Raw genomic sequence first — 9,103 nt, forward strand, 5'->3', positions numbered from 1 at the left:
TTTCCTGAGGTCTAAAGCCTATCTATCACTAGATAGTAGCCCTATCAGTGCATCTCATGACACTAGTCTAAAGTAATTAAACTATTGCGAGGCTTTAGCTCATGTTTTTCACTTGCCAGGATAAAATGTATGTATTTCTTGCATCCACTCAGGAACACGTTTATTTTCAAACGCTTGCAGGAGCCGGCCAGTTTGTCAAAATGCTTCAGTCACAGGTCACTTATATTTAGATGTTCTACATACAGGTTGCTGTTTGTTCCTATCCTGTTGAGATTGTTGAAACGAAGCCTTGTTTGTTCCAGCTGACTTCTTATGCATGGAGCTTCATACATCAAGTAAATTACATATAGTTTCCTGCCCAATATCACTATGACACAACCCACGGCCGTGTTACCACTGACCCAACGAGTGCGAGACATGTTCAGCGTGTGTCCTTCGGCCTTTTACTCTCCAATCTCAGAGTAATTGGTTTCCATTTCTCCCTCTCCCTTTTTAGGGAGGTGAGGAGCAGGTGCTGGAGTCCTCTCACCCAAGGACTGCTGACTCGGATGCTTCTCAGGTTCCTGTAAAAAGAAACTGCGTGAACCAGTGTCTCGCTCCAATTTAGGAGTGAGGCAAAGGTTCTTTTGATAATGTTATGCCCGGCGTGAGATTAAGAAGAAGAACATTCAAATGTTGATCCGACCAGTTTATTGGAAATAATAGACAATTGAGGGGATGGGGAAGGGAGAGCGACGAATGCCAAAATTAGGGTGATGGGGAAGGGAAAGTAGGCGATAGAAAAAGGTAGAAAAGAGCAAGAATTACGTTAAAGCGGGGAATAGTCACCTCCTGGATGCAGCAGCGTCCCGTAGCACGTTGTTAACGTTGGTCCGGGGCAAAATAAGCGTAGGGGAGAGCAGCAGTGAAGTAGCAGGCTGCAGATCGATGAAACGCAGAGAAGATGGTCAGAGTAGCGAGGTCTCAGGAAGTGGAGTCTCGGGCAGCGAGGTCCCTTGGAGCAGAGTCTCGAGCAGCAATCCCAGAAGAGATAATAGGCAGCAGTAGGACAGCGGTGGAGGAATCTGAGGTCGGATACCTAGATGCCCTCAAGGTTCTTCAGCATGCAGGCATCTTCTTCAGCATGCAGGCACTCGCGTAGAGAGGCATCTGATGACAGAAAACCTCCTTGTTTCCGTAGTGAGGCATCTGGTGTCAGAAAACCTCCATTCGGGGTTTGTACGTGCCCTTTTTTTCCTTCTTTCCAGCCTTCGAGACATTTCGGGACGGCTCTGGTCAGAGTCCTGTGATTTCCTCAGAGATGTCAATCTTCCTTGAGATGGACCAACACGAGAAAGACCACTTAAGGGCCATCAGTCCTCAGAGATGGCCATCTTCCTTGAGATAGGCCAACACAAAAGACCACTTAAGGGCCATTGATCAGTATCTTATCTCCCTTTCGTAGCTCCCGGACTTGTCCATCTCCTAAACAAAGGGATTTCTCGAACCTTGGTTCCTGTGTATCTCAGACAAAGGGAGTCCTGGAACCTTGGCCGGGATTTGCCTGAACTTGTCCATTTCAGCAAACTTTGAGACAGTAATGTAAAAAGCATGGCCTCTTACAACCAGATGCAAAAATACGTATGTAAAGACTATCTGGGCTGCTTTGCTCCTTCAGTGCCTCAAGCCTGGTGGTTTCCTTGTGCTATTTTCACCAGCTTGCTCACACAGATCCTTCTGTTACTGGGGATAGTAGGAAACAAGCTATGGGTGGGAGGCCACAGCAGCACCCACATAAAGCACGGACAAGTTCCAACCCCCCGGCCCGGCGCCACCTCCCTGCGGTGGGGCGGGGGGCGCAGGGGGGGTGACACCGTAGGCCGACAAGTATCGCACGGTTCCTCGTTAGTATAGTGGTGAGTATCCCCGCCTGTCACGCGGGAGACCGGGGTTCGATTCCCCGACGGGGAGAAGTTTGATCTTTCTTTTTTTTGGCTGTGCGACCGACCGCCGTTGGGTGCAGCTGCTGTTAGGAATAACGGCAGCCAAAACAGGCGGTACACGGGATGCCGCTTTTTGTTCTTCAGGGCAGACAGCGCAGCCAGGCGGGAGCAGTAAGAAAACAACTGTCAGCCTCCCCGTCGGGGAATCGAACCCCGGTCTCCCGCGTGACAGGCGGGGATACTCACCACTATACTAACGAGGAAATGCCTGACAGGAGTTTTTTCCCGGCCACATTTAACCTCTGTTCTTCAACGCCCCCTGGGTCAGAGCGTTGCGGTGGGAACAGACAAAAGGACGGTCTCTCGGTCGCAGAAATAGTCTGAGGGCCGCGGAATTGGAGCGAGCAGACACGAGCAGCCGTATGGCGGCAGTGCCGCGGGGAGTGAGCTTTACACCACCAAGGGAGCGAGAGGCCCCTGGTGCTGGTAGCCGGTGTGTGGGCGAGGGGCGTCAACCGGTCGCGGGAAGTGAGCCCATGGCGGGGATAAAAAGGTTCGAGGTGGCAAAGTGGGTCAGCCGCGGGCAGCCGTTGTGGGTGAGTTGTAACGCTCTGCCTGCGGTACGCCAGCAGGACCTCGTGGCGCAACGGTAGCGCGTCTGACTCCAGATCAGAAGGCTGCGTGTTCGAATCACGTCGGGGTCACATAGCTTTTGTTTCCGTCCTCTTTCTTTTTGCCGCCTTCATCGCCGAGGAAAGGGCGGGATGGGCGCCGTTGTTTGTTTTTGGTTTGGAGGCGGGATTTCGGGTTTCCTCGGGAAGAGGCTTGGGTAGAACGAGGGGAAGGGAAGGAGGTGGGGTGTGTGTCCAAGGCTTTTACAAAGACGAGGGAAGAGAAATCGGAAAGATGCATAGAAAGAGCAGAAAAAGAAGTGAAAGGAGGGTTCAGGTGTTACAGGACGGGCCAAGAGCAAGTGGGGCAAGTGTGGTTTGCTCTTAGGAACCACACTTGCTTTTTAAGAAGGCCAACAAAACCCTGATTTCGAGGGAAATACTCACTGAGGTGATGCTGGTTTTCAGCTGTGAAGTAGTGGAATGTTCCCAGAGTGGCCATTTCCAGAGGCAAAAAGGTCGAGAAAAGACTTTGTTTTGTTCTAGATATGAGATAAGGAGACCGAGAACTAATAGCTTTGTTATCTGGGTGGACTGGGAAGTGGGACACTTAATGAAATTAAATGTTATTAACTAAAGGAAGGAAACAGAACAGTTTGTTAAAGTAAGTCGTGAACTTAAGAAACACAGAAAAACATGGCAGAGAGAAGATTCAAGTTTGTAAGAATATAAACCATGGCAGAAAGCGAAGAGAATAGAAAAGGCTTAGAAATCACACTACATGGAGTCAAGAAAATATTTTGTTTTTTTTAAAGCAAATACTTCTGTTTTTGCAGCCTGATCTTTGTTTCATATACCCTGAAAAGCTTGGAAATGGAGAGCCCTGCAGTCTTATCTGCTTTGCTCCGGTGCTTTGCTCTCACTGCTGCTCTGACGCCCACAAGAGTTGTTTAACCCTGATGCACCGTTTGTTGTAACATAAATCCAGAACTCATGCCATTGCTGGGTGGCAATGGGGAACAATTCATTCCCTTCCCTTTTGTAGCAACTTGTTAAGTATTAGAAATGTGTTAGGTCTCTCTATAGATGCCTGCTTCCAAGTTATGTTTAACTTCTTTCTACTTTTCCAGATCATTCCCAGTTTCTTAGGATTAAACTGAGGCCTTAGTATGTCCACCAATATATCCAATATATTTGCAGTCTCTGATAGGTTCCTCTCATCTGCAAATCTATGCATTGTAGCCTGTCATCCTAGTTTCTAGTGGAAATATTGCGTAGAAGAGAATATGTAAATTATTGGCAGTTTACACATAAAAATATTGATGGTTTTCTTGAAATATATATATATTTCATATACATAGATAGGTTTTCTTGCAGAAATTAGTTAAATATTAACCATTTTGGAAGAAGCTGTGAACCTACCACCCGCCAGTTTTAACTACTGTAAGTTTTCCTGGCTTGCTTTTGATCATATTGCATGAAAGATACTGGTACAGTCAGAATATGTATATAGTCAGGATATATACAATATAGATATTGAGTGAACAGACAGTGAGGTGGATCAAAAACTGTCTGGACAGCCAGGCATAGAGGATAGTAGTCCATGCTGCAATGTCTGGTTGGTGAGCAGTAACAAGCAGAGTACCCAAGGGGTCAATACTGGGTCTGGTCATGTATAGCACCTTCATTAACAAACAGAACAATGGAGTATAATGTACTGTCAGTAAATCAATAGATCATACATAACTACTGAGAGTAAATGTTTCACTGTAAAGCCATGCCCCCATCCAGAGGGGCTTAGGCAGGCTGGGAGGGTGAGCTGGTGAGTCTCATAAAGTTCAACAAATGCATACTCCTGCAATGGGGGAGGGACAACCCATGTACCGGTACATGTTGGGGGCCACACAGTTGGAAAGCAACTCTGCAGAAAAGCGGTGGTCTTGATGAACACCAAGTTGAACACGAGCTACTAAGCCACCATTAGCCACTAAGAAAGATAACAATATTTGTGTCAGCATTAGGCCAAGCAGTGCCAACAGGTCAAGAGAAGTGATCCTTCCGGATCTGTTTGCTCTGCTTAGCATTGGTGAGGCCAACAACTGCTGTCCAGTTCTTGATCCTGACCACCAAGATGATGAAGGGACTAAAGTAACTCTCCTGTGAGAAGAGGCTGAGAGAGCTGGGGCTGTTCAGCCTAGAGAAGAGGAGGCTCAGAGTGAATCTTATCAATGTCTATAAAGAGCTGAAGGGGGGGTGCAGGGAAGATGGATCCAGACTTGTTTCAGTTGACAAGACAAGAGGCAATGGGCAATGAATTGGGACATAGTAGGTTCTACCTGAACTTCAGGAAGAACATCAGAGCTGTGCAAGCGATGGAGTACTGTCAAAGGCTGCCCAGAGAGGCTATGGAGTCTCCTGCTTGGGGATCTTCAAAAGCAAACTCGGATGTGAGCCTGGGCAGCCTGCTCTGGGTGTCTATGCTTGAGTGAGTGTTGAACTATGTAGGTTCTTAAACATTCTCAGTTATGGAGAAGCCTTAGAAGAAAAAGGAGGTGAAGAAAACTAGACTGGATGCATAGTGCGCTACATGTTGCCATGCTCCTACAAAATGTCTTATGTCTTTACTTAAGTTCCTGTCAGAGCCAATGGATGTAAGAAGCAGTGGCAATCTGCTTGCATTCCTGCGTTGCTGCCAAAGCAGGTGCGCTACTCCAAGCATTCCAGATTGTTGCCAGATGATACCCTTGGCTCGCAGAGTTCATCTAATGCCAACACCGAAGAGCTATTAATAGGAGCAGATGTTGTCAGGCTGTGGTTTCATACTGTAGCTAACATGAGTGCAGGCTGTCACACAGTTGTCAGTCTTGCATCCCTCTGACCATCCCTGCCTGCCTGTTTCCACCATTCCACTTGCATCGCGTCTTGCAATTGTACAGCAACAGCTGCTGGCTCAGCATGAGGGCCTGGCAGCACAGTGCTAGAGCTGACACAAGGAAAGTGTCAGCAGTGTGAGGCCCAGGACGGAACAGAGAGAAGAATCATCCCTTTCAACAAGCCGCAATCACCATATAACAAAATAATTTCATTCAAAATTAAATGAGAAAATTAAATGCTGCGTTCAAATTTTGCCTTAAGCTCTGTCTGCATACTTCAGTAGGATCTGACAGTTCTGTTCCCAGTCTGCACTGAAATCAACCCCTGTATATCAGAATGCCAGTGATATGGTTATTAATCACCTATACCATTGTACACGTTTCTTTCCCTGCCTGGGTACAGTCGCACAGACTTTCCACAGAGCTGGCCATCCCTATGCTCAGACTGAGGGCAGCCCATATGCCCCATCAGGTAACCTGTAGCATTCCCCAGCTCCACGAGTGTGGAGTAGCAGTAAGTCGCTCTAGGAAGTACAGTTACACTATGCCATAATGATCGGGAAACTGCTTATGTTATTTGTATGAAGGCTTGCCAGTTTCTACTGCCTAAGAGGAAGTGTTATTTTGTTGTCAACCTCCCCATAAACCAAGACTGATTAACATTTCATATAGGTTTTTTACATTGTTTAGATAATAAAATTTCCTTATCAGCTCAACAAGGGCACATCTGTAGCACTTCCTTAAATGTCTCTGCCATGAATGGATTTACAGTTCTCACAATTTTCCTATGTATTTTGAGGCAAATATTATACACGAATGCAAATTCTACACGTGTATTTCATTATGGATTAAATGTCATCCAGAAACTCTGCTGAGTTGAAGGTAATTTTTTCATCATGCAGATAGAGATAATACCTTTTTTTAGTGTAGTACAGCATGAACGACATGCCTTATTTTTATTGGTGGCATTAGAAATTAAGAATCATAAACTTGGGGGAACTCTAAGCTAGAAATCTGAGATAATTCAGAAGGCATTTGGTCTTTTCATATCAAAGATGACTTAATGACTGAAAATATCTTCTCACACTCAGGAAAGCGAACAAATTCCAGACATCTGGGAGGATCCTACAAAGGAAGGATTTTTGGCTTCTGCTTTTAGCATATTTCACATTTTTAGGCAAGCTTACAGCTGCTTTTCCACCACTGAAAATCACTATAGTCTCATACCGTTTTCACTTATTTCCCTACACTTCCTTTTTGTCACCATTCATACTGACAAGGGATAAAATGTGACTGCCCATTTCTCACGTAGGTGTGGGTATTCTGGTCTTTGAAAGCCAGAACTTGCTGTTAGCAGTGAACATTTAGGTACTAAAGCACTTCTCAGAAGGCATGGCAAAGCAGCAGGTTGGTATTCAATATTTAAAATGCAAATCGTCTAATAGACATATGTACCACTTTTTTTCCCCCTCTTTTTCTGAAACAACATTAGAAAGCTCTTTTGGGCTTATCTACAGTTAACTTGTTCCATTTGGCTGCAGTGTTATACTACAAAACGTAAGCTCTGTTTCCCTCAAAGAAAATAAACAGTGGAGGTGCCTTAGCTGTATCAAGATCTGACTACAGTGACTGTTGCAGGTTTGCAGGTTCCAGTGCTCACCATTGTGTGTGTGCACATTTTGGCTCTCTTCCTTATTTCTTCTCCTTTTCTTACCTCACTGGGAGAATGCCTGTTTCTCCCAGGGAGAAACAATGAAAAGGGTAGGGCTGAGGAATAAGGGATGGTTTTGTACCAAGGGTTTTTGGCTTCACAGAGCAGTCTACCGCTCTGAAACAGGGTGAGACAATGTGTCGTATGATGCTTTTTTAGCTTTGGACTCTGTGGTAACAGCCGAAGGTAAGACAATAAAAGCCCAGTGTCTGTGCAGTGTAAAAATGTAACCGAAAAAAAAAAAACCATTAATGAAAGATGATACATATTTATATGGTAGAGGAAATAGCTTACAAAACATAACAAAATGTAAATGCAATCTGTAAGTAAGGCCAACTGAGACTGCGGTTCCACAGTCGCTCTCCTGGATTTTGATGTTAACCAAAGCATTTGATCATTTGATACTGAGCTGCTGCTGTCTTTATGCTTCTGCGTTACAAAGCCAACATAAAGCCAGTGAACACACCCATTTTTTAATGGACAAAATTAAATCCAGAATTCTGGATATCCAAAATTGCGCTGGTTTTCTATGTCGTACCATAGTGCTGTTGCATTTTTAATGCTACAGCATGTACATTAAAACCAGACAACATCAACATAATTTGTTTAAAAGGTGCAAACTGACTTCAAGCTCAAAATTTTCCATCCTTCCACTGCTAAGGGTCACTCACAAGAGAATCCAACACCAGCTGTATTGGATATACTGAACTGTGTAAGGAGTTGCATATGTCTGCTATATCCCATTGAGAAGCTGACAGAGAAAACAAGCATTTGATGGAATTCAAGAATTCTTATCTACAAAACACCACTTTTTTTCAGCATATTCATCCCCACTAGCTGTACCATTTGCCAGCAATAACAGCCTGCATGTCACATTGTTAAAAGCTTCACCAGCAGAAGTGACCCACTATTACTGCTGTCACTGCTGAAATGCACCAACCTACCGCCTCTCCGTGCTTCAGTTGCTGTAGGCTGTCTTTCCTCTATTGACTTTGATTAAAGTTTCCCAGACCAGTTTCCCTTGAGGCTGTTTTAAAACATTTTTGACTTGGTATGAATGGTGTTTCTATTTTTCATGTTAGTACAATAGCTAAAGAACCTCCTCATTGCTGCATTTCTGATGTATGCTGTTTCAATCTGCAACAGGTTTCAGATCTTACTGATATGAATAAGATGCAAATACTGAAAGCAAAATAAACATCTGATTTCCAAGGCACCTACTAGGGCTGCTCCAAAAGTAAGGCCTCCTATTTAGTTCTCTTGACTCATGAGAGAAGGATGTTAGTGTCATAGCACTGGAAGGGTTGACCCTTCCCACCAATATTCCATTACATTTTGTTGCCATGTGACTGATGGAAGCAGAGGGGCAGTCTGATGAAACGGCACCTGACACAGAAGTGCATATGAAGCAAAGATCCACACTTGGAAGCCTCAGTCTTGCCGTGGGCAGAGCACTTTAAATTCCCCTCTGCAACAGCAGCCCTCAGCAATGGTGATGGCTGGGCAAACCGGAGTGACAGGGACAGAGCAAACCAAACCAGAGGGAAATCTAAACTACAAACATGAAACTCCTTCAGGAGTTGGACTCAATGATCCTTTAGCTCCGGGTGCTCTGTGACTCTAAGAGTGGGTGCAAACACTGATGACCCTGTTTCACAGCTGGGATCGATGAGTAAATTTACACAGCCACTCATTTATTTCCATCTCCGATACTTCAAACACGCGGGGTGCATAATCAGATGTAAATTTCGAGCAGCTCCCATAGTAAAACATAAGCAAATTCAGGGCGGCGGGCATTGCCTGCGGACAGCATGTAAACACAAGGGCTGAACTCGGGTTAAATCTCAAACTTCGCCCTCCTTTCGCAGCGTGTGAAACACTTGGACTCATCGCTACTGTGGGGCGCTCTTTTTAATTCCCCATGGCCATATGAAGAGCAGCGGGCTGCCCGCAGCACTAGGGGCGGTGTATGGCGGCAGGGCGGCG

General features: G+C 45.3%; 3 non-coding genes across 3 annotated transcripts; 2 read left to right on the forward strand and 1 right to left on the reverse strand.

Moving 5' to 3' along the window:
* The first annotated feature begins 1,878 nt into the window (after positions 1-1,878).
* TRNAD-GUC (transfer RNA aspartic acid (anticodon GUC)) lies at positions 1,879-1,950 on the forward strand. The gene has a single exon. It is a non-coding gene; the product is annotated as a tRNA-Asp (tRNA).
* Positions 1,951-2,113: 163 nt separating this feature from the next.
* TRNAD-GUC (transfer RNA aspartic acid (anticodon GUC)) lies at positions 2,114-2,185 on the reverse strand. Its single transcript has one exon. It is a non-coding gene; the product is annotated as a tRNA-Asp (tRNA).
* A 369-nt stretch (positions 2,186-2,554) lies between these two features.
* Positions 2,555-2,626, forward strand: TRNAW-CCA (transfer RNA tryptophan (anticodon CCA)). The gene has a single exon. It is a non-coding gene; the product is annotated as a tRNA-Trp (tRNA).
* Positions 2,627-9,103: the final 6,477 nt, after the last annotated feature.

This window comes from Coturnix japonica, chromosome 1, assembly GCF_054131305.1.
Source record: "Coturnix japonica strain WE chromosome 1, WE-NBRP24, whole genome shotgun sequence".
In the NCBI taxonomy this organism is placed as follows: Eukaryota; Metazoa; Chordata; class Aves; order Galliformes; family Phasianidae; genus Coturnix; species Coturnix japonica.